Source organism: Dipodomys spectabilis, unplaced genomic scaffold (genome assembly GCF_019054845.1).
Source record: "Dipodomys spectabilis isolate Male_0828 unplaced genomic scaffold, ASM1905484v1 ptg000154l, whole genome shotgun sequence".
NCBI classification, from domain to species: domain Eukaryota; kingdom Metazoa; phylum Chordata; class Mammalia; order Rodentia; family Heteromyidae; genus Dipodomys; species Dipodomys spectabilis.
The window spans coordinates 964885-991041 of NW_024870831.1; the positions used below are offsets into that span (position 1 = coordinate 964885).

The 26157-nt window shown below is 36.8% G+C and overlaps 1 non-coding gene across 1 annotated transcript; it reads right to left on the bottom strand.

Moving 5' to 3' along the window:
• Positions 1-10311: 10311 nt before the first annotated feature.
• On the bottom strand, positions 10312-10417 carry LOC122118517. Its single transcript, XR_006149396.1, has one exon. It is a non-coding gene; the product is annotated as a U6 spliceosomal RNA (small nuclear RNA).
• Positions 10418-26157: the final 15740 nt, after the last annotated feature.

Sequence of the window (26157 nt, forward strand, 5' to 3'; positions counted from 1 at the left end):
ATGCTGTATGTGTGTTAGAGATACAGATTAATAGGATCATTTATTGAAAACTTGTCATCCTATATTGAAAGCTCAACTTAAGCATACAGTTTTCCAGTTACTTTGCTTACCTATCACTTCTGATCACAAATTCTCTCATGTGTATAGTATCTTTGAATAAATCACACGATTTGCAGATACTTAACATCTTAAGGAAACACAGTCTGCGTCTACATTTTTCATTCTATGTGACAAACCCTTATTTTTTGTTTCTCTGTTTCCTGAATAAATGTATTCCTAGAAACAGGATATTGACAGCAAATCTCAGTGTAATTTTCATTTTGTAAGTTTTAAATATAATATAAATTTTGTATTGACTAGTCATTTTTAAAAAATGAGTGATATTCATGAACACAATATTTTGATGCCTTTATGTTAATTGAGAATTGCTATGGTAGTTCATGTGTCTAATTGATTTAACCATTATATTATTCATGTATAAACATTGCATTGCACTATTTATTTTTATATATAAAATAATCCCCAAAAGTTTACTTTAAAGGAATAATAGGGGAGTTGTCTTTATGTTCCAAACTTTATATTTACTTCATTAAAAGTACTAGAAACACATGATGTTTACTGGAGCAATTTAAAAGTTGAGAATGCATTTCTAAAGAGAATGGATTTATTGATTAAAACATAGGACAGAGTAAAAAAAAAGTCAGGTTTCTTGCTTGACAATGCATAAATTTCCTATGCATGTAGCTCAAGGTGAGACTCACAGATAAATTAATATTTATATTACTGAGATTTACATCACAATATAAGCAATATAGGTATTTTAAGGAATTGGTCATTCAAAGCCATAGATACATAATGGATGAAGAATGGAATTGAAAATAGCAAAGGGAAAACAATTCAACATGCAGCTATTATGATTTCATAATACTAATATGGAAGTAATGGAGCTTTTCCCTTTCTGAAGAAGAACGTTTAGCCAGTAATTTCAGTGTAAGTCATTAATTGTAATGAGTCTAAAGTCTTTTCCTCTGAGATATCCAAGAGTACTATACTCATCCTCTGAAGAGTAAATAAGTAATTATTTTCATTAGCTTTGCTTAATATTAATTTACTTGTAGTAAACAGATTTAAATGTCTTCTCTTTCTCTCAATTTAATAACATATATTTCTGTCTCTTTCTGTTTCGTCTTACAAGCCTGAAATCACTATTTCAAAGTAGTATAAGCAGGAAAACAAAATAACCTGATACAACAATCAAAAATCCTAAATTATGTGAAAAAATCCACAATATAAAAAATAAATCTGAGGAAGAGAAAAACAATGACAGAATAACCACAGAAATTTATCATAGTAATCACTAATGAAACAGAGATTTAGAGTCCTAGCAGGTACTCTAAGTCTAGAGGGTCACATCAAATCAGCTATAATTATAACTATGCAGCTATAAAAATAGACATAATTATAGACATACAATTCATGAGAAGATTCCATACCATCTTCAAAAGAAAACAGAAATCTATGAAAAGGTGCCAGCCAGGAATACACTGGGCAACACATTCAAAAGCACATGTGCAATGTGGAAATAAAAGGGCAACATGGAAAAAAGCAGGAACAGAAGTGTACATCAGAGAAAGCCACATCCATACACATAGACAATTCACCATACCACTGGACAGTCCAAATGGTCACTGGAACCACAAATATTAACATCACAACATCTCACCACAAATGATTTCTATTCCTACACTTAATGGACTCGACAAAAATGCAATTCCAGAAAAACAAATCACAACAGGAAACCAAACCATGACCCTGGAAATCAACCAAGAACATAGAGAGTCACATATTAATATCATAGCTCCCCCAAAAGAAAGCCTCCAAATGGACAGAACAAATCAGAAAAATACAAGAAAAGTGATGACAAAGTAGTATAATTCACACAGTAATTAACCACGCATTAGAACAGACAATCAAGGACCTAGAAGATAGTTATCAAATGTATTACAGATTCTGCTGAGAAATGTGATTAATGGAAAGATAGAAAACATCTACAAGGAAATTTGTGAACAAGATGAGACCAACCAGTCATTAGGAAAATAATTCATGGAGACTTCAAACAGAAAGATAAATAAATTCTGAGAAGGCAAGGGAGTCCAAGAAAAAATGGATGCCTAGTTAAAAGATATGAGAGAAGACACAGCTAATAAAACAACCCTTACATCTCCTCCAACCAAAGAAAAAATGTACAGAAAGTCCATACAAGACCTAAAACAAAGCTTTAATAAGGAGACAGAACCCCTAAGAATGACCAATTAGAAGACAGGGAAATCAAAAACAGAGTAGAAAGTCTCCACAGCAAATAGATGAGATAGAAGATAATCTCAGGGTCAAAGACAGAATAGACCTAATAGGAAAGAGGAAATAATCATTTAGAACAAATCCAAGAAATAAGAAATGATCTTGCCAGAACTTCAAGACTCAGTTAGAAGATCAAATTTCAGGGAGATAGGTATCAGGAAGGAGAAGAGCAAGAAACTAAATGGATGGGAAGCATATTACAGAATTTTAGCAGAGAACATACCAAACATCCAAAGAGAAAGGCTTATTCAGAGAAGAGAAGCCTTTAGAAACCAATCAGAATTATAGAACTGAACAATCCACCATGATATCTTAATCCATTAGAGGATTATTAAAGATCAAGGAAAGGATTCTTAAAGATGCCATAGAGAAAAGATTGATTATTTATAAAGGATATACAGTCAGAATAAGAAACAGGTTTCTTAGCTGATATTGTAAATGGAAAGCCTGGCATTATATATGACAAACATTAAAGATAAACAACTACCAACCATGAATACAGTCCCAAGCCAACTCTCCTTTACATTTAAAGGATATATAAACATATTTCATGACAAAGAAAACTTGAAACAACCTATGTCCACCAAATTATCAGAATAGAATATAATCAAATATATACTAAATAGAGAAGATCAAGAAGAAGAGGAACTATTTATATAAAATGCTCCCTACCAGAGAACAAGGTAAATATGTTAAGAGTAGATGAGGCACAGCTCCTAATAACAGGTGTATAACGTATCAGGACTTATTTCAGATATTTCTGTCTGAAAGCTCAATATCAATAGACTTAAATTTCCAAATAGAAGACATAGATTAGATAGTAGTATCAAAAACCAAGATGCATCCATCTAGTATCTATGAGAGACACACTATCAAACACATTCTATGAAACTAGAATTAGACTCCTCCCCAAATCACATAGGGATTCACCAAAGAAAGAGAACTATGAACCAAACTCTTTGATAAGCATTAATGCAGAACTTCTTAATAAAATTCTCACTAACCAGTCTCACCAAATAACAAAAAAAATCATATGGTATGATCAAATAGGATTCATCTTGGATACGATTTGATTCAATATTCTTGTCAATAAACATAATACAAACCATCAGCAGAAGCAGGGACAAAAAACACATGATCGTCAATAGGGTGTAGAAATAGCTTTTAACAAGCTCCAATACCCCTTTATGATTAAAAGGTCTGAGAACCTAGGAATGTGTGGAACATTCCTCAATATTAAACTGAGTATGTATATGATAGAGATAATCAGCATTTAGCTAAGTGTGGAAGCATGAAGTCATTAACATGAAGAATTAGAAAAGGATGTTCACTCTCTACTACTCTTCAATATGGTAGTGGACTTTCTTGCAAGAGCAATAGACAAAAGAAAAAAATAAAGCAGATCCAAATAGGGAAGAAGTAAAACTATCCCTTTTTACAGATGAAATGACCCTGTATTTAAAGGACCCTATGGATTCCTCCCTCAAGTGAATAAATGTGATGCTAACCTTCATCAATGTAGCAGGATATAAAAACCACAAGAATCAGTAGTTTTTCTGTTACCAACAATGGGAAAATCCACGCTGAAATCCAAAAAACAACCTCATATACTAGCCTCAAAATCAAATCAAATCTAAACAAAACAAAACAACAACAACAAAACCAGGAATTAATTAACTAAAATCGTGAAGGACCTATATGTGAAAACTTTAAAAATATAAAAAGGGAAATTGAATGAGATTCAAGGAAATAGAAAGTCGTTCAATGTTCCTAGTTGGAAGAATTAACATTTTGAAAACTGCAATAATTCCCCTAAACAATTGGCAAGGCAATACTCATCAAAATCCCAACAATATTCTTCAATGTAGAAGAGAAAGCAATGCAACTATAATATGGAATTACAAAATTACAGATGAAACAGAAAGCTTAGAAATGAATTCATGGGCCTATAGTCATCTTACACACACAAACACTCACACACACACAAACACACACACACACACAATGGAATTATATTCACCCATCAGAAAGATGACTTTTCACCAGTGGTAAGGAAAATGAAAGGTTTGGGAAAATTATATTAAGAGAAAAGAGAAAGGAATGCAGACTCAGAGCAATATAGTTTTCGTGGATTCATTCATTTATTGTAGCTAGAAGATGCATACAAATCTATAAGTAAACAAGACAGATTCTACCTCGTCCATTATAATGGCCATTACTAAGAAAACTAACAATAGCAAACGCTGGCATGGATGTAGCCAATTGGGAACTCGATTACACTGTTGATGGGAAATTAAACATGTTCAACCACTGTGGAATGCAGTACGGAGTTTTCTGAAAAGAGTAAATGTAGATCTCCCTTAAGACCCAGTAATTCCCCTTATGGTCAGTAATACAATAAATAACAAACAAGCTCACATGAAAGCTACCAGTATATACATGATCAGGGCTCAGGCCCATAGTTCAAGGACTGGAAAAAAGTTACCACAGCTGGTATTTGTTTCCGCAAATATGAACCGTTTTATATAAGATACCAAATCAATATATATGCAGTACCTAGATTAGGACTCAAATGTAGTGGGTGATAAAATGGCTCCTTTGTTGAATGTTAGGAAGAGATGTACGTAGTCCATGAAAAGGATATTTTTTCTTGTTGCTGTTCGAGGGGCTTGAAGTCTGGACTTGGGCACTGTCTCTGAACTCTTCAACTCAAGGTGGGTGCTCTACCACTTGAGCGACAGTGCCACTTCTGGTTTTCTGATGGTTAAATGGAAATAATAGTCTTTCTTGCCCAGGCTGTCTTTGAACTGTAGTCCTCAGATCTCAGCTTCCTGAGTAGCTAGGATTACAGCTGTGATTCACTGACACGATTTTTAGAAAAGAAAATCCACCTCTTCACCTGTGCCTAAACTTCAGATATTACTATTAGAACACATCACCTTCACCTCATTTCATCAAACATTTGTAAATTTTCTCTTTTCCTTCATGGGGTAATACTGCAATCAATATTAACTCAGCTGGGGGACTGGACCAATTGTATGGTATTTGCTAGCACCTAATTTAAGAACTTTTACATCAAAAGAAATGAAACCCTCATTTTGAATAATTGTTTTCTCTTTTTATTACAAATCTGTGCTTGATTACTTCCTAATGTGATATTGGACTTCCTAATAGAGTGATGAAATTTTCTTTCTTTTCAACCTTCTCCCACATGTGGTCAAATATTTAAGAGTTCAAAGATTTGCACTGATAATTGATTAAGCTGACTTCTAAGAAAATGTGCCCTTCTGGAATTTGGTCTTCTTTCTTGTTCTTACATGCACAAGCGTTCTATGATTTATTTGTTCTACAAGGAATTCTACATTCCAATCTTTGTGTGGCCAATTTTAGTCTTTCTGTCCTTTCTCTGGAGTCTCATTTGAGTCTGCCTTATAAAAAATATATTAGTTATCAGCTAAATGATTCTCAGCTTCTGTTTTTTGCCTGACTTCATGTAGGCTATGATAGCAACCCTGCCTTGCTGTGCTTACTGGAGTTTATGTGTGTGTGTGTTTTGTTTTAGATGTCTAGGATTACTATTCAAGGTGGTAGTTTCTCTGGGCCCCTGTGATCCCCTGGCCTAGAGTCAATGGGTTTTTCTCCTAAAGATACAAAGAACAATTGACTAAATTCCTGTTAATTGTCTCAAAATGAGGCAATCAGGCATCCTTGCAAAGCCATCAATAATGCTTTATAACCACTTACAGAAGTCATCTATCAAGATGGCTTTTCAAGGTTGACTGTGAAAAATGTTCATTTCCAAGTATGCACCACAAAGCAGAGCACATTCCTGGGATCAGACATTTGGAAGGAAGGTTACCTTTCCTTCCTTCTTTTATGATAGATCAAACCGTAATAATCTTCAGTTGTGGTCAGCCTGGAGCACATATTCCCAAGAATATTCTGTAGTGTAAAAGAGGACCAACTCTCAATGGTGTAAATATTTGTCTACTACAGACTGATTTATCTTGCTTTTATCTATTGTTATTTTCATTACTTTAAACACATGGGTAATTTATATTGGGATTAGACAAAGGATTATTGGAATAAACATTCAGTTTACTTTCATAAATCCAATATAATACACTTAACCCATAATGGACAAATAAATCCAACTCTAGAAACAATGTCAGGAATACAAAATAAGCCTTAATACATATAATCTGGCACACATACACCATCATCTACACAAAAATTCAGTCTCTCTGTAAATATTTATTTGGTATGAAATGAAAAAAAATTTAATTAATGAATATGACTTTCAAGAATCATCTGAAACAGTCCCCGTATATATAATTGTAAATAATTTTATAGATGTCACCTAGACAAGAATTTAACATGCATGTAGAAATCAAATTTCCACAATTTAAGCTTTATGAGAGGGGTCATACCCTCGTGTACTATGTGGTGTGAATTTTACCACAGTGATGAACCCTTCCAACTAATACCAAGAGTCATGTGCAATAATTTATTATTTGATGTTAAGATGAGTGCTAAGTGTAGAATACACTTTGAATTATTACATTAAATTACAGAAATGAAGCAATAATTATATGCTATTTGTTTAAACTCTAATGCTTCTCAATTTTACAATTCATAAATATATTATTAAAATTATTTTCACTTTCTTCTTTTCTATAGCTGCTGAAATTAAAATTATATATTAAACATTCAATATTAAGAAATCAATAAGTAACTATTATTAACTGATTTGAATTATACTTCTAACAAATTGTGATCTAAACAACTCAATAGAATTAAGGGTGATCATTTTTAAACTTATTAGCTTGTTTTTTTTTATTTTATTTTTTGGGTCCGATCGTGGGGCCTGAACTCTGGGCCTGGGCGCTCTGCCTCAGCATTTCAGCTCAAGGCTAGCGCTGTACAACTTGAGACACAGCACCACTTCCGGCTTGTTTCTTTTTGCTTATGTGGTGCTGAGGAATCAAACCCAGGGCCGCAGGCATGCACGGCAAGCACTCTACCACTGAGTCACCTTCCCAGCCCAGCAGCTTGTTATTTGTTTCCTAATTGTGTCATTTGTTATTCTTGGTCCAAGTCATCTCTTCATCTTAATTGTTTAGTTTTCTATTTTATCTCTATTGGTTTGCTGATTATGCATTTTGTTTAAACTTTTTAATGACTGACATGAGGCTGAAAAGCTGTATGCTAGTTTATTACTTGCTATGTTAATGTAAAATTACTCCTTTCCACAGCTCTTCTACTCTACGATACTACAGTATTTCCCCCAGTCTCATCTCCTGTATCGCTGCTCTCATATATTTTATTTTATTTTTTGTTTAAAGTTCCAGTATCGTTTTTAAAAAGTACTAAATCTTTTAAATATCATCACTTACTGTATTTTAAGAATTCAAGAATGAAAAAAATCACATATAATCACTCCAAAATGCTTTAAAACTAGGAAATGATAAAACAGGCCACTGTGAAGTAAATTTTCTTCTACTTTCAAAATTATTCTGAAAGCCTTGTGCTGTTTTGTCACACCTGTAATCCTAACTACTCGGGACACCTACTGATGGGCCTGAGATCTGTGGATAACATTTGGAAGCCAATCAGGGCAAAATAAATTCATGAGATTATTTTTCAAAAATTTTAATGAACTAACAAAGGGCCAGGAATGGAGATGTAGCTCATATAGTAGCTCACCAATCTAGAGAGAAAGACATAGTGAGAACTTGAAGCCCTGATTTCAAACTCTGAGCATACCAACACGCAGGAATGCACACACACTCACTTTTTCAAAATATCTTCATATCAGTGTTTTGCATTAATTTATTTGTTAACGATATTATTTGGGTAAAATAGGCAAAATAAACTCTTCCATCTCAAAACATTTTTATACATTTTTTGTTGTAAAAATACTGTACAGAGATGGTTATAGTTACATGAGCAAAGTAATAAGTACATTTCATATCAAGCATTGTTACCTCCTCCTTTGTTTTTCCCCCACCATTCCTTCCCTTCCACCTCCACAAGTACACTCCTCACACCCCCAAGTCGCACCCAATGTCCCCAGCCTAAATTGTAAAATTCGTTCTTCAAAATATTGTCTTGTGCATCTATTGTTATACAATGGGTCAAATTGTATTCCCATTTAAGCATGTTGTTTTGTCCCTTTCTTTCCCCAAATTAGAGAAGTGTATATACAAGATGCAGGTGCACCAACATCAAGTAAAGTGAAAACAGGGGTTATATTGTTGGGGAGGAACACATAAAAAAAAAAAAAAGAAATCACGTTGTACATTATAAATATGTGAGAAACAACAGCAAGAAAGAAAAAACCACTTGTGTCTCTATCTTGGGGGTCATTTAGCTTAACATCTACTTATGTAGTCATATACACATAGCTTTTCAACTTTTCTGCTTATCCCAGACATATACTAGTCATTGCAAATAAGGGATGCCATGGGACCTATGTTTCTTTGGACTTGGATTCAATTCAGTTAATATAAATTTTTTCCAAGTCTTTCCATTCCTAAAAATGGTTCGATGTCATTCTTTCTGATGGAGGCATAGAATTAATATATATACACATATATATGTATATATAGTATATGTGTGTGTGTACACACATATACACACAGAACATTTTCCTTTTTTGTTTTTTAGAGCGACTTAGTTTTCCACCTTCATCATTTTTTCAAATGTTTTTATTGTGATTAAATGATTACATAATTTCCCATATTTCACAATATTGTGGGATAGTGATGCTTAGTTAAAGTCACAAACACATTCTAACTTTGATAGAGCAAATTGTCTATCATGGTCTACAATACTTATGAGTTCTATGAGCTTTGCAATAGAGTTATTTCTTCCATATGTATAGTTTTTTGTTTTGAAATATGTATATTTCTTTTGTTTTGTATAGTGTCTACTGTTCCCTCTTTCCCACTTGTTCCCTCCTTCCCTTCAGTGACATTGAGTTGCTTAGTTCATTTTGATCAATGTCCAGTGCAGCTGATGGATCTCACTGTTGTATGTTTTTCCCTGATTCCCTCTAGTTCTGTGTCGTCTTCCTGGTTTCCCTTCAGTGTGCAAATATGATCAGCAGAATGAGGATATTTAGTAGTGATTCGACCAGATGAGTGGAAGTCCTTGGTTTCTTAAGTGTTGTTAATTTTGTTGTATCACCTTACATTTTGGATTTAAAATCCACTTATCACGGAGACCATGTGCTGTTTGTCTCTTTGCTTTTGTCTTACCTCGCTCAACATGATTTCCTGTAGCTTGACTGATTTCCCTGCTAATGCCATTATTTTGTCTTTCTAATGGCTGGAACATATTCCGTTGTGTATAGTTACCACAGTTTTTGGATCCATTCATCTCTGGTGGGACATATGGGTTGTTTTCATATCCTGTATATTGTGAACAGTGCTGCAATAAACATGGAGGTGCATGTGTCCTTGAATATTGGTACCTGTTGTTCAGAATAGATGCCTAGAAGTGGTATGAGTGAGCCATAAGGAAGGTCAATAATTAGCTTTCTGAGGACTCACCAGATTGCTTTCCAAAGTGGTTGTGTAAGTGTACATTCACACACACACAGACACACACAGACACACACACACACACACACACACACACACACACACACACAGAACGTTTTCTTGATCCATTCTTCTACTGAGGGCCATCGGGGTTGGTTCCGTATCTTAGCTATGGCAAATAATGCTACAATAAACGTTGTTGTGGTGGTAGTTTTAGTATGGACTTATTTGTGATCATTTGGGTGAATGCCCAAAAGTGGGATTGCTGTGTAATAGGGGAGCTCTATGTGGATTCTTTTGAGGAAGCTCCAAACCGCTTTCCAAAATGGATGAACAAGTTTACACTCCCACCAAGAGTGCAGTAGGCTTCCCTTCTGGCCACATCCCATCCAGCATCTGTTGGTGTAAAAATATGGAATGATTCATTAATTTGCGTGTCATCCTTGTGCAGGGACCATGCTAATCTTCTCTGTATGTTCCAATTTTAGTGTATGTGCAGCCAAATTGAGCACAGAACATTTTTTATATATAAAGTGTAATTGATTGTCTTAAACTAGACAATTCAACAAAAAGTAAGTTCAAAAAATTGTGAAATTTTGCAACCATGTATTACTTACATAAGCACACATTTAAGAATAAAGTCAATATTGACGTGACAAAAACAAAATAATTCCAGATATTTGTTGTTCATGAGATGTGTAGGAGGAGGAATTCAATTATTCTACACAAGGCACCTGTCATAATGATCATTGCAGGAAATGTTAAGGTTTGTTAAAAGTTTTAATGATTTAAATGTTTCATTTTGGGATTTGCTTATATATGCAAAATTAAGACTAGTAGGTCATAAATTTTTTCGATAAAGTACATAATATTTCCGGTAGCATGTACTACTAAGTATGTACATTTCAGAGTTTATAGAAACTTTGCTAATGAGAAGTTGCAAAGACTGTGTAAAGAAGCAGAGTGAAGAGTTAAGAATTTAAGTACACAGTTTCTGATAAATCTTTAGGGCTCCCTTAAGTTATATGTTAGTGATGAACAAATAATGATAAAAGCCACATACACATGATGAGATTATCTATAAATAGTAATCTTAGTGGGTAAATTTAAAGGCTACTCATAGCTTCACCCAGTTTTACATGTACAGGAATATGAGAAAATAGTAAAATCTACTATGTACTTTTCAAATACTGAAAACCCTGGTAATTGTTTTGTTTTTTATTTTAGTAATCGTTAATATATAATTATTGTTTTCTTTATTTATAGCATTTTTTCCTTCTCATAATATAATACAACTTTTTGTGAGTCGTGATTAAGAGGTACTTTGAGAATATTATTGGGATGGCCACACCATTTTTCATAGGTGCATGTGAATTTACAAATAGCAAAACTAAAAACAAAGTATTGAATAAAAATTATATCAAGTAGAGTCTGAATCAGGAGTGTTGATAAATGTCCACACCTAAAATCTTAACCCTAGGCTGAAGTAGTGGTATTACAGTGTTGAGGCCACAAAATTGAGAAACTGTGTTTTGTTTTGTTTTGTTTTTTGCTTTGGTTTTGTTGGTTGTGGGGCTTGAACTCTGGGTCTTGGGTAGTGTCCCTCAGCTCTTCAGCTCAAGGCTAGCGCTATCACTTGATCCACAGCAGCACTTTCATCTTTTTCTGCTTATGTCGTGCTGAGGAATGAAATCCAGGACCTCATGCATGCAAGGCAAGCACTCTACCACTGAGCCACCTTCCCAGCTCCTGAGAAACTGTGATTTAAAAAATCATCTGAACAATATTTGCTTTCTGCTTTAGGTTATATCATGAAATATGTGAATACATTTTTATATTTTTGTGAATTGTCATACTTCTAAATTTATACTAACTGCAGCCAATTTATCCTTTTCAAAGTCAAGAAATATTTCTGAGAGTTTGCTTCAGTGAAGACTGTTTTTGCATTTATAATTTTTTCTGAGCCATTTTTATTTATTATCAAAATCACTTTATAATTTATTTTGATGCGTTATCATACATCAAATACCTTCAAATGTACATGTAGAGTCTCAAAATAGCAGTATGAATATCCTCATACACCTCTTGTTTATCTGTTACGCACTTTAATATTATGATATTTTTCTCTCTCTTTCACTCTCTCTCATTTCTGCTCTTTCTCTTTCATGCTCCATGTCTGCTACTTAGAATTTCTGTTGGTCTACTATTATCCTTCGGGATCCACTGGTTTTGTGGGAACATGATAGGGACCATCAGTTACCCTTGCATTCTTTAAGAGTTATAACAGTGACGTGAAATTATTCTTTGCCATTCTAAATGGCAAAACAACAGATCTAGGAATTCCTTTTCACTTTTAGTACTACTATAAATTTTATCTCATACGAATCATTGGGACTGATAATATACTTTTAGCCTGGGACCTAAAAGTTCTTTTTCATTTACAAACAACCTTTTTCTTTTATTATCAGTAAGTAACAAAAACAAAGCTATCCTATGAGAAAGTAGGCTGAAGTTGTTCACAGTGATGAAAAACAAGTTAATGGGGGAAGTGTGTACAAAGGATACCCCTCATATAACACAGATGCTTAGAGCAGTTTATTATGTACACTTTTTGATGAGGACAATGTGCTGGGAACTCTAGATTAAATCACTGAACACTGAACACCTGATATATATTTTTTTATTATTTATATATGCATATATATGAATATCGGCCCATATATGTACACATGAATGTTACTATGCACACAAATACACACATACGTACACACATGTACACATGCACAAATGGAAAAAGACACATAGATATAGCCAACACAGGTTTCACTAGTTGTTGAATATGCCTTAGACAGAATGCTTGGAAACAAATGTGTTGAAGATGTATTCGTCTCTAAGAGTTCTTTTACCACTCCTCTTATCTCTTCCAACTGGTACGTTTAGAGAGATTCGACTTGAAAAATGCAGGACAAGTGATAGCAAGTAACTCCGAAATCTCAATATGTAAAGGTCATATGGTGTCTCCCTGCTCCCCATGGAATGCTTGCTCTTGTAGACACTCTCAACAGCCAAAGTAGCAGGACAATATCCTTGTTAAGAATAAAGTTATAAGGCTTTAAATGGCATCCTTCCTTGGGCTCTTTTCCAACTGTGAACATCAATTCCTAAGCAGATGAGTGACTCCCCAGAAGACTGGAGTGCAGGTCAAAATTTAACCAACCCATATGAAAAGTCTAAAGTGAGCAATTCTGACTGAGGTCGTGCCGATGTCCTGGCAACGAAAATGAGAAAAAAAGAAAGTTTTTAATGTATTAAAATTTGAGAATAATTTGTAACCTGTCAATAAATGTGTAGAACACAATTATACCAACTGACAATAGATGAAGTGCATTTCATTTATATGCCTTTGGACTTTGAAACTGTTTTTAAGTGTGTCTACACAAGTAGAATCAGCTTGAAACAAGCCAGCATTTCTTCATTTAAGATGCAAGGAAAAGATACAGGTTGACCCATTGTAACAATGAGATTTACAAGATACTATTAGAGGGAGTTGTTGGGGATGGTTGAAGGTAAGGAATAGTAGGGGAAAAACAAAGGAGGTGGCAACAATGCTCAATAAGATATGTACTCATTACCTTACTTATGTAACTGTAACCTCTCTGTACAGTACTGAGCTTCTTCAGTAAAAATGCTGGCAAAATTGGTTAATCACTCATAGAAAACTAAAACTATATCCTTGTATATTATCCTGTATCAAAGACCTCGGAGTCAAAGCAGACACACTGAAAACATTACAGATTGGAGTAGGACATAAGCAAGGTCTCCTGTGCAGAGGCTGAAATTTTCTTAATAGAGACCCAGAAGCACAAGAAATCAAAGAAAGTTTGGACAAATGGGATTGTATGAAATTGCAGAGCTTCTGCTTTGCAAAGGACATAGCTAGCCAGATCAATAGAAAGCCCATTGATGGGAGAAGATCTTTGCTAGCCATACAATAGAGAAGGGTCTCATATCTCAAATATATGTGGAATTCAAAATATTAAATCCCCCAACAACAAATCCTAAAAGAAACAACTGCCCAATAAATAAGTGGTCTAAAGACTTCAAGACAAACTTCTTTGAAAAGAAAAGAAGGAAGGCCAATAGACACATGAAGAAATGCTCAACCTCCCAAGCCTTAATAGAAAAGCAAATCAAAACAACATTGAGATACCACCTCAAGCCATTTAGAATGGCTATAATGAAGAACTCTAATACCAACAGATCCTTCAGGGGATGTGGCCAGAAGGGAACCTTACTGCATTGTTGGTGGGAGTGTAACTTATTCAACTACTTTGGAGTAGTATGGAAGTTCCTCAAAGATTCCACCTAGAACTTCCCTATGACCCAGCAATCTACCTTTTGGGCATTTACCCAAATGATCACAAACAAGACCGTACTAACCCTACCAGCACAACTATATTTATTGCAGCATTATTTAACATAGCTAAGATAGGAATCAACCCAGATGCCCCTCAGTAGATGGATGGATCACGAAAACGTGGTATTTAACCAAGTCCTAATCTTAGAGAGGGAAATGATTTGGATAGAATGATCGGAGAGAGATTACAAAAAAACGAACAAGAAAAAATGGAAAAACCAAAATTTAAATTTAAATAGTGAAACACTTAAAAATTTTGTAAGTTTAAACAAATGATATTGAGAGAAGAAAAGGATAAGATGAGAAGAAGGGATGGATTGAAAGGAGAAATGAAAACTAAAAAATAAAAATTCTTACAATTAGTTACTTGAAAATTATATACATATAAAGAGATAATACTGCTGTTAAAGAATTTAAGCCTAAGAGGTTGTGAATTGAGTAATAATTTTCTGGATTAAATGTGTACACAATGGGGTATAAGGTCTAATAATCAAAAACAGGTATATATCTGGGAATGAACCGAACAGCAATTTAGTCACACAAAAAAAGAAAGAAACAGAAAAAAATGAAAAGAATACTTAAAAAGGACCAAAATTTCAGAAGAGATTTAAAAAAGCACAAACACACACACCTATACACCTAAAATAAAAATTATGGGAGGAAAATAAGATTAATAGAAAACAATTTTAACAATTAATTTTTTTAAAAGGTCCAAATAAGAGTTCTTTGATTGCAACAATGAGATGTACAATTCATTATGTCGAAAAACGAACTTAACAACTTTGGTGGGGGGTGGGGGAGGATCAGTTGGGGGGAGGGGGAAGTATGGGATGGGATGGGAAGGGGAAACAACAAGGAAGCAACAATGCTTGATAAGAAATATACTCATTATCTTGCCCATGTAATTTTAACTCCTTTGTACTGTATTCTCACAATAAAAAATAAAATTAAATTTAAAAAAAGAGTTCTTTGATTTTTTTTTTGGGGGGGGGGGATGGAGGCAATGGGATTATTGTGTATCTTCCGTGTCCATAACCAGTCTCTTGGTGGAGTCTCTGGGCTGCTTGTGGTGTTTGGTTTTCCTATGGCTTGATTGTTTTCTGAAGTCAGTGTTTGAGCAGGCAGAAAAATGCTTTGCATAACCCATTGTTTTGTTATCCTTCTCCCAGGTTAGTTCAGTGGGAGGTAGATTTGCTTTCAGTATCCCAAAAGAGGGAGAAGGGAGTTTCCGCTAGTTTGAAGATGCTGTGATGAGATTAGGTTATGGGTAGAGTTGAGGCCTTTCAGCAATCAGTAGCTTTTCCTTGCTGGGCTAGCTCCTGAGACTCTCAGAGAGCCCAGCTTGGAGCCATTCTCAGGGTTTATGTTTACTGAGTTTCAATTGTTTGTCTAGGCTGCTGTAGGGAGGGGCAGCCTCTGGCTCTGTTTACCCAGTGGTGAAAGTCACTCCTCAGGGGGCAGATTTTTCTCTGTCTGTCCTGGTTGACTTTCCCCTGGGTAGAGCTGAGCCTGGCAGGTCAGGGCAGATTCCTGTGACCTGCTAAATGACACTTTTGTTTGCTTCCAAGGCCTGAGTTGGAGCTAGTTGCTCAACGGGGCCTTTGTTAGTATCAAAGATGGAGATCTCCAGTGGTAGGTGACACGCAGCCTTCCCTCCTCTGCTCCCTGAGAAGAAATGAGGAGACAGGTTTCTACTCATGCCAGAATCTTGTTCCTGGACAGTTTCTGGTCTGTCATCTGCAGGATGAATATATCTGCTCCTTGTCAGTTCTTGATTGTGTTGGGTAGAATCCACTCGTCCGCCACATCTGGAGCCTTTGTCCCAGATTCTCTCAGTAGTTATGGATGCTAAGAGTGTCTCTGCTACCAACTTTGACACTTCAGCCATGGCTAGCTGCATGTGTTCAGATCTGTTTCCTTGCTTGGATTTTCCCTCTCTGTCCAAACTCTCTGCATTGAGATGACACACTTGGTGTGACTCTGTAGCCTAAGACTGTTCACTGGAATACTAAAATGCTTTCTATAGGAGAGTTTGTATAGCCTTCAGCTTCTCCTCTGCCATCATCCTCCGAATCTCATGATTTTTTTTTATTGTAAAGATACTATACAGAGGGTTACAGTTACATGAGTGAGGTAATGAGTACACTTCCTCTTGAACATTGTTACCCCCTCCATTGTTTTCCCCCTACCATCCCCTCCCTCCCTCCCTTCCCCAAGGTTCTTTTTTTTTTTTTTGATTGTGATTAAGTGATTACATAATTTCAAAGTCACAAGTTCATTCGAACTTTCCTGGAGCAAATTGTCTACCACAGTCTGTAATATATAACAGTGTTCACATGTTATATACCATATTTGTGATCAGCAGCATGGGGATATTTAGTAGTGGTTCAACCAGATGAGAGGGAGTTCTTTGTTTCTTAAGTCCTGTTAGTTTTGTCGTATCACCTAACATTTTGGATTTAGCATCCACTTATCAGGGAGACCATGTACCCTTTGTCTCTTCGTTCTTGGCTTACCTCGCTCAACATGATTCCTTCTAGCTCCATCCATTTCCCTGCAGATGCCATTATTTTGTCATTTCTAATGGCTACATAATATTCCATTGTGTATAGATACCACAATTTTTGGATCCATTCATCTGTGGTGGGGCATCAAGGTTGTTTCCATATCCTAGCTATTGCGAACAGTGCTGCAATAAACATGGAGGTGCACGTGTCCTTGTATATTGGTTCCTTTTGTTCAGGTTAGATGCCTAGAAGTGGTATGACTGGGTCGTAAGGGAGGTCAATCTTTAGCTTTCTAAGGACCCTCCAGACTGCTTTCCAAAGTGGTTGTATAAGTGTACAATCCCACCAGCAGTGTAATAGGGTTCCTCTTTCTCCACATCCCCTCCAGCATTTGTCGTTGGCTGATTTGTGGATGTGGGACATTCTGACTGGGGTAAGGTGGTATCTCAGGGTTGTCTTTATTTGCATTTCCTTCACCACCAGGGATGATGAACATTTCCTCATGTGTTTCTTTGCCATTTTTATTTCTTCATTTGAGAAGTCCCTCTTTAGTTCCCTTGCCCATTTAGTATTTGGTTTGTTAGGTTTGGGAGGGATTAGTTTCTTGAGTTCCCTGTATATACAGGATGTTAACCCCTTGTCTGATATATTGCTGGTAAATATTTTTTCCCAATTAGTTGGTTGTCTTTCTAGCTTAGTTGCGATAGATTTAGCTGTGCAGAAGCTTTTCATTTTAAGGTAGTCCCATTTGTCGAGTCTCTCTCCAACTTGTTGTGACCCTGGGACTCTGTTCAGGAAGTTCCTTCCTGTGCCTATTAGTTCAAGTGTCTCTCCTACTCTGTCCTGCAGTAGTTTCAGAGATTCAGGTTTAATGTTAAGGTCTTTAATCCATTTTGAGTTGATGTTGGTGCATGGTGATAGGCTGGGGTCCACTCTTAGTTTTCTGCATGTGGCTGCTCAGTTTTCCCAGCACCAGCGGTTGAAGAGGCTGTGTTTCTTCCATTGTATGTCTTTGGCTCCTTTGTCGAATATCAGCTGGCTGTAGGCCTGTGGGTTTATTTCTGGATCTTCTATTCTGTTCCATTGTTCTTTGGGTCTGTTTTTGTGCCAGTACCATGCTGTCTTTGTTATTATAGCTCTGTAGTAGAGTTTGAAGTTCGGCATGGATAGCCCTCCCATATTGTCTTTATCCCCTAGAATTGTTTTGGCTATTCTAGGTCTTTTTTTGTTCCATATAAATTTTTGGACTGTTTTCTGTATTTCAGTGATGTACGTCATAGGGATTTTAATTGGAATTGCATTGAATTTGTATATTAGTTTTGGAAGTATTACCATCTTTACTATATTAAGTCGACCTATCCAGGAGCATGGGAGGTCTTTCCATTTCCTAGTGTCTTCTGCAATTTCTTTCTTTAACTTTTTATAGTTCTCATTAAATAGTTCTTTTACATCTTTGGTTAGGTTAATTCCTAAATATTTTATTTTTTGGGAGGTTATTGTAAATGGGGTGGCTCCCTTTATTTCCCTCTCTTCCTGTACATTATCAGTGTATAGGAAGGCAACTGATTTTTGTGGGTTTATTTTGTATCCTGCTATTTTGCCGAAGTGACTTATGATTTCTAAAAGTTTGGGGATGGAGTTTTTGGGATCGTGGAGGTATACTATCATGTCGTCTGCAAAAAGGGATAGTTTAACTTCTTCTTTTCCTATGCGGATCCCTTTAATGTCTTTTTTCTTGCCTTATTGCCCTGGCTAAGGGTTCTAGGACTATGTTGAAGAGGAGTGGAGACAGTGGGCATCCTTGCCTTGTTCCTGATTTTAGGAGGATTGGTTGTAGCTTTTCCCCATTAAGTATAATATTGGCTATTGGTCTGTCATAAATGGCTTTTATTGTTTTTAGAAATGTTCCTTCTATTCCTTTTTTCTCCAGAGCTTTTAGCATGAATGAATGTTGAATTTTATCAAAGGCCTTTTCTGCATCTGTGGAGATAATCATGTAATTCTTGACCTTGGCTCTGTTGATATGTTGGATTACATTTATTGACTTACGTATGTTAAACCATCCCTGTGTCTCTGGGATGAAGCCTACCTGATCATAGTGTATTATTTTTTTTTATGTGTTTCTGGATTCTGTTAGCTAGAATCTTGTTAAGGATCTTTGCATCTGTGTTCATCAAGGAGATTGGCCTGTAATTCTCCTTTTTGGTTGGGTCTTTGCCTGGTTTGGGGATGAGTGTGATATTGGCTTCGTAGAATGAGTTTGGGATAGCTCCCTCCTTCTCTGTTTCTCTGAAGAGCTTGAGGAGTATGGGTATTAGTTCTTGTTTAAAGGACTTATAGAATTCTGCTGTGAATCCATCTGGTCCTGGGCTTTTTTTTTTGTTGGAAGACTTTTGATAGCTTCCTGTATCTCATTATAGGATATTGGCTTATTTAATTGGTTAACTTCTTCTTTGCTCTGTTTGGGTAACTTGTATTTCTCTAAAAATGCATCCATTTCTGCCAGATTTTCTTCCTTTAGAGAGTATAGCTTTTGAAAGTAGTCTCTTAGAATTGTTTGGATATCTTGGATACATGTTGTGATGTTTCCGGTGGCATCCCTAGTCCTATTAATATGGGTTTCCTCTCTTCTTTTTTTAATTAATCTTGCCAACGGGCCATCAATTTTGTTTATTTTTTCAAAGAACCAGCTTTTTGTTTGGTTTATTTTGGTTATGGTTTTCTGATTTTCTAATTGGTTAATCTCTGCTCTTAATTTGGTTGTCTGGCTTCGTCTAGTAGCTTAAGGTCCCATTTTTTCTTGTTTTTCTAGCTGTTTTAGTTGCAACATGAGATTATTTACTTGGTCTGTCTCCATTCTCTTGATGTGGGCACTGAGGGCAATAAATTTGCCCCTCAGGACTGCTTTTGCTGTGTCCCACAAGTTTCTTTGTGAGGTGTTTTCATTTTCATTGAGTTGTAGGAAATGCTTTATTTCTTCTCTGATCTCTTCTGTTACCCAGGCATTGTTAAGGAGTGTGCTGTTCAATTTCCATGTATTAGAGAAATTTCTGCGGTATGCTTTGTTATTGAGAGCTAGCTTGATTCCACTGTGGTCAGATAGGATACAGGGGATTATGTCGATCCCTTTGTATTTGCTTAAGTACCTTGCATGAACTATGATATGGTCTATTTTGGAGAAAGTTCCATGAGCTACTGAGAAGAATGTGTACTGTGTTGTTTTAGGGTAAAATACTCGGTAGATGTCAGTTAATTCCGCTTGAAGTATGGCCTCACTTAATTCGGTAGCTTCTTTGCCAATCCTCTGGTTGGTAGACCTGTCCTTTGGTGAGAGTGGTGTGTTAAAGTCTCCTAGTATTATCATATTGGGATCTATTTTATTCTGTAAGTTTGAGAGCATTTGTTTGACATATCTGGGTGCACCAATATTTGGGGCATATAAGTTGATGATGGTTATATCCTCCTCTTGGATTGTTCCCTTTATTAATATGTAGTGTCCGTCCTTGTCTTTCTGTACTGATTTTAATGAAAAGTTTATTTTTTCAGATATCAGGATAGCTACACCTGCTTTCTTACTGGGGGCATTTGATTGGTAGATCCTTTTCTACCCCTTCACTCTGAGTTTGTTTGTATGTTTGGCTGAGAGGTGGGTCTCCTGAAGGCAACAGATGGATGGGTCTTGTTTTCTGGGGAAAATTTTCATTGATTATCTTGTTAAATAGGTGTTGCATTTCCTTGCTCTGGAATTCCTCCCCTTCGTCCACTCCAATTATGCGAAGGTTACATTTCTTGGCATTATCTGCTTGCTCTTGAATTTCCCTTTGGTTTAATTTGAGTGATTTTTCCATATCTGTCACTTTTTGGTCCACTTGGTGTATTTTGTCTTCTGTATCTGACACTCTACCTTCCATTTCATTCACTCTGTTGACCGTGGCTTCTATTGTGGTTTGCATGGAGGAAATGGATCCCTTTATGGATTCAATGTTGGTTCTCAGAGTACTGATCTCACCTCCCAATGAGGTGAGATCAGTATGCATTACCTCTAATTTGGCTTTTATCTCACTTCTTACTGAGGTTTGTGCAGCTTCTATTTTTGCATCCAACTTTTGTTTGATATCCTGTATCTCTTTTGATAGTTCATCCTTGTGCTCTTTCAATTTCTGATCCATTTCTCACTTTATTTCTTGAGTCATTGCCTCCAGCAACCCTTGGATGTAGCTTTTGTCTTCCATTCCTGCTTCGCTCCCACTGGGGCTCTCCCCTGCGTGGCTGGTGGCTTTTGAAGTGAGCTTGCTCTCCTGGGTGGTGGTAAACCTTGTGATTTTTCTCTGTGATTTTCGCATGGGGGTTCAGGAGACTGCTCTTCAATTTTGTTTTGATGTGTCTGTCTTTGCTTGGTTGCTGATTCTGTATTGGTAGAGAGAGTCTGTGCCTGATCTGGGTTCTGTTGGGAGCCTATTTCCAGCTGCTATTCTGACTTACTTAGGATTCTCAGCTCTCTGCTGTAGATTGCTGGCAATTCCCGCCTTTGGAAGGGTTGAGCAGCCTAGACTGCTTGTGTTTGCTCCTACGGGTGCTCTTGAGAAGATCAGATGTGCTGGATGCACTCTCCCAAATACTGGAGTCTGCTATGGGCTCCTGATGTGTTTTTGTTTGTTTGTTTTGGGCTGGTTGTGGGCTTGAACTCTAGGTTGGCTGCGGTACCTCAGCTCTTCAGCTCAAGGCTGGCACCCTACCATTTGAGCCACAGCACCACTTCTGACCCTTTTTGCTTTTGTGATGCTGAGGAATCAGATCCAGGGACTCATACATCCAAGACTATCACTCTATTGCTGAGCCGCCTTATCAGCCTGAGCTCCTGCTGACTATCAGGAGCTGGCAGCCTGTGTTGCCCAATTCCCAGCCTAGGGTATATGGGTGGAGTTTTGGTGGGATTTGGGCTTCTCTTGTCCTGAGCCTCCAGGTCTTTTGTTGTCACAGGCGTGCTTCCTGGGGAGTGTTGTTTCCTGGTTTTCTCCCCTCTGTTGAGGCGTATGCGCAGCTTTTTACTTCAGTTGGGAGGAGTTGGTTGTGTTGTTCAGGCGCTGGATCCCTGGGCCTGGTTCCGGCCCCAGCCTGGAGCAGGCTCGTTAGGCCTGTGCTGATGTGTATACCACATAGGTTATGCAGCCTGGAGGACACAGTTCAAATTTCTTCTACTGTTGGTAGTCTTGACCCAGGGGCGCTGTTACTGGCTTGGGCATTTAAGCTCCCTTCCAGGGGCACTCTTGCTCTGGCCTGGCCAGCAGAGTGTGCTCCACCGGCTGGTGGAGCTCTCAAACAGTTCCCAGTTTTAGTGGGTCCTGTGGTCCTGGTATTGGGGTAGGGAGTCTAGGTCAGGGTCTGGGGATTCCCTCCAGCTCTGGTCTCCCTTGAGGGTTACACTGTCCCCTGTGGAGTACTCACCCTGGAGCTGGTTGTTTCTGTGTGGTGTAGGTCGTCAGTTGTTGTTGCAATCCGAGTTCAGTTGGGGTGGTTGCGGGCTGGGTTGGGCGGCCCGCGCCGGGTCGTTGCGATCGCGATTGGGCGGGTGGTCTGCCGACAGGTCCCTTTGTTGTGCTGCTGGTGCAGGGCGGCTTTGGCGGGATGGAGCCTCTCCACTCTGGTGGAGAGTGAGGGGTGGGGGTGGGATCCTCGTGGAGACTCCAGGCTGGTAGGTTTCTCTGTTCCTGGCGATCCGTTGTTCTGCAATCCGGTACCTGGTGATCTGCAAGCGGCCCCCTGTGTCTCTGGGCTCCGGCAGACCGCGCCGGGCCGGCTGGCCGGTGGCTTGGCACACTGCCGCACGGCCAGTAAAGGTTGGGGGAGGGGTCTTCGCTCTTGTCTGTTCTGAAATTCTTCTTTTCCTCTCTTTCTTTTTTTGTTATTTTCCACATCTGGTTTTTCTCTGAGTATTCGTCTTTTTGTTGTTGTCGGTCTCTTGGGGAGATTAAGCGTTGGAATTCGAACTCTCTTTTTGGTTGGAGAGAGCTGTGGCGTTTCCCTACTGCCCCGTCGCCATCTTGTTCCCCCCTCATGATTTTTTTATAAGTGTTTTTTTTTTTTTTTTTAGGGAAAAACTTCATTGGTGTTTATATTTTGTGTTGGCATAAAATGAGACTACTATTGTCTTAATTTAATAAAATAAAACTCTCTGGCTGGGCACTGGTGGCTCATGCTTGTAATCCTAGCTACTCAGGAGGCTGAGATATGAGGATCTCAGTTCAAAGACAGCCCCGGCAGGAAAGTCTGTGAGACTTTTATCTCCAATAAGCCACTAGAAGACAGAAGCGGTGCTGTGGCTCAAGCGGTAGAGCGCTCATCTTGAGCTGAATTGTAGGACCAGCACTGAGGCCCAGAGTTCAAGCTCCAAGACTGACCAAATAAACCATACAAAACAACAAAAAACCCCAAAACCTCTCTGATTCTATGACAGCATACATTTTGAGGGTAATGGTTAAGACCATGTAGCCATTCTAAAAAAAAATATATCACCCCCAAAAAGAGGAACAATAGGAAATGTATAGCAGGAAACTTATAAATCTTAATGGACTAACAGTCTGTCAGTTTGTTTTAACTATTCATCAAAAATGAAAGTAATACTCGATAATATTTTATTAAGGCTTTTAAATTTCTTTGAACTTGACATTTAAGATTCACTTTAAAAAGAAAATCAACAGGTGACAATGTTTTCTCCTTACTTTTCCAAAGAAATGTTTATTTCATCATTATAGTTTATAGCACAATATAACCAGAAAGCATTTGTTAAGGAAAAAAAAATTTCCATTCTCTGTTTTGCTTGTCTGTATTTAAAGCTGCATACCACATCCTATCCACCCTATTGTCTGTCTTCTCATATGAAATATTTCAGTAAATGTGTCAGCCAGCAAAGTTTTACAAAATAGCATGCTTTCATTCATTGTGCTTTCCAAAATATATCTCACAAATGCCAACAACAAAAAACAACTTAAAACATCTGTGGATTTTTCTCTTTATGGTGCAAAGTAATCACTTTCCATAATCCTTAGAACGAGCTGTACACATGCATTAAATGCTCTTTCACTTCCAGGCTTTAGAACATCAGCATGTAACAATGGTGTACATGTTAATTTGTTCACCACATCTGGTTTGTTTACAGCAAGGACTGTCTTCATGGAAGATGGTAATAGATGAGTTGTGCAATGATGTAGTTTAAAAGGGCTCTGAGTTGGGGATAAAGAATATCCATTTATGTGACTAAATATTTAAATTAAATCCTATAATGTATACTCCTTCAATTTTATGGATAAAATATTCTACATTCTAGGTTTTTTTAAAAGAAATACTGTACGTTGTTTCCTTGGTGACAACGTAATTGGAAGGCTTAAAATTTTCCTATACCATGGCCATCTGAAATGAGATGGATGTACTTAGGTTAACATAAAGAAATTTTGGGACAGCATTATTGTTTGAATCTTGGATGGGATTTGATTGGGAATTGTGACAGGCTTTCATAGTATGAGAAGAAAAAAAAAGACCATACTAATACTTTTATCTGCCACATTGTTTTATTAGTTTATTCAAACACACACATATAAACAGATACACATTATGAAGACCCAGTCAATCTGAAAGAAACTATTTTAATGGGAATTCCATAAAATATTTAGTCTGCTGAGATCTGATTAGAATTTATAGAATTATCTAGTGGCTTCCACCCCTGGACAAGTTATCATTGGTGAAGATGTTGCCATTTGATTTTAGAATGCCCCATAAAGACCTATGTGTTAAAGAAAAATGACATTCCAATTTCCCAGACTGTGGAGCATACCTGAATAGTTCTTCTGGAGATTAAGTTCTTCAGAGTGAAACTCATGAGACAAAGACTCATTTTCTTTCTTCTTTTATCTTTTAATCATTCTAGGCAAAAAACATTTCTCTTTGACATACTCCCCTCCTTGACATTGTCTTGTCACTGGCCCCCAAAGCAATAAAACCAGTTGAACATACACTGACACATTCAATCTTGTAAATCTGAGTAAGCCTTTCTGCTTAATAAATGGACAATATCACTTATTATGGTAGGTTATAAAGCTAACTCAACGTTCTAGTCTTTCTAACAATGTAGAGTATATTAAAATATGCTTCATTATAAAATATCTCACTCCATGTTGTATATTGTGTTTTTATTTCTGTTGATCCTAGTGCTTACAATCATGACCTAACTGTAAAACTGTTTGCAATAAATAATCACATTACTTTTATGATTCTATAATTTAACTTGTTTTCCTACAAATTTATAGGATAGTGTAGCTATGGAAAATCAATAAATATTGAATTTTGATATAGGATTACCTATCACTGCAAGTGTTGTCAAAATTTATCTACACTGAAATGACTGCCATTGATATCTTTCTCAAGATTACAAATGTTTATACTTTCAGCTGACCTTTTACAAACTCATACCCCAAACATAATTTTTAGTTTGTTCGTGCAATCATAGGAACATAAATATATGGCACAAAATGTTCATTAACTTTATCTACTGTCATTAATGGAGTATACCTAATAGAATTAAGTATATACCCTCAGAGAAATAAGATACTTCCTTCTAAATCCAGACTTGCAGGTAGGCAGAGAGACACCCACACCCACACACATACACACACACTCTCTCTCTCTCTCTCTCACACACACACACACACACACATACTTACCACTCTGACTCAGGTTAGATTACAGATATTGGGTATCAGACAATGATCTTTTAATCAAACTTTCTTGTCCAGACATAAAATACATTCATAATTCCACACATACAAAACCACCAGATCATTCAAAATCGTGAGAATATTTAACAGAACCACCCAGCTCTGGGCCATCTACTCCCTGATTTCATTCATTCATGTCGATGCACTTTTCATATCATAATTAAAAGTCTTTTCGTATTTCTCTGATTAGCAGATATGTTTTCATATAAGAGAAAACATAGGTAAAATTACATATGAAATTTGCATATGAAATAATGACATTCCTGAGGGTAAAACATGCCTGTTTTTCAGTTTGGTTGCCAAAATGGAACTATTAGAACTTTTGAATATTTAACTGTAAATCTGAACCTCCAAATTTCACTAGGATTTGAATTGTGTTACTTACAACATTAATGTAAAATAAAAGCATTATTAAATAGAAAGAAAATTATGTTTATCACACCTTAATCCCTGAATTGACTTTATTATAAAAACAATTACCTTTATATAACATGATAAACATCCTGAAACAAGCTATGAGGTATGGAAACAGAAGACTCTGTTTTTTGTTTAGTGTATGT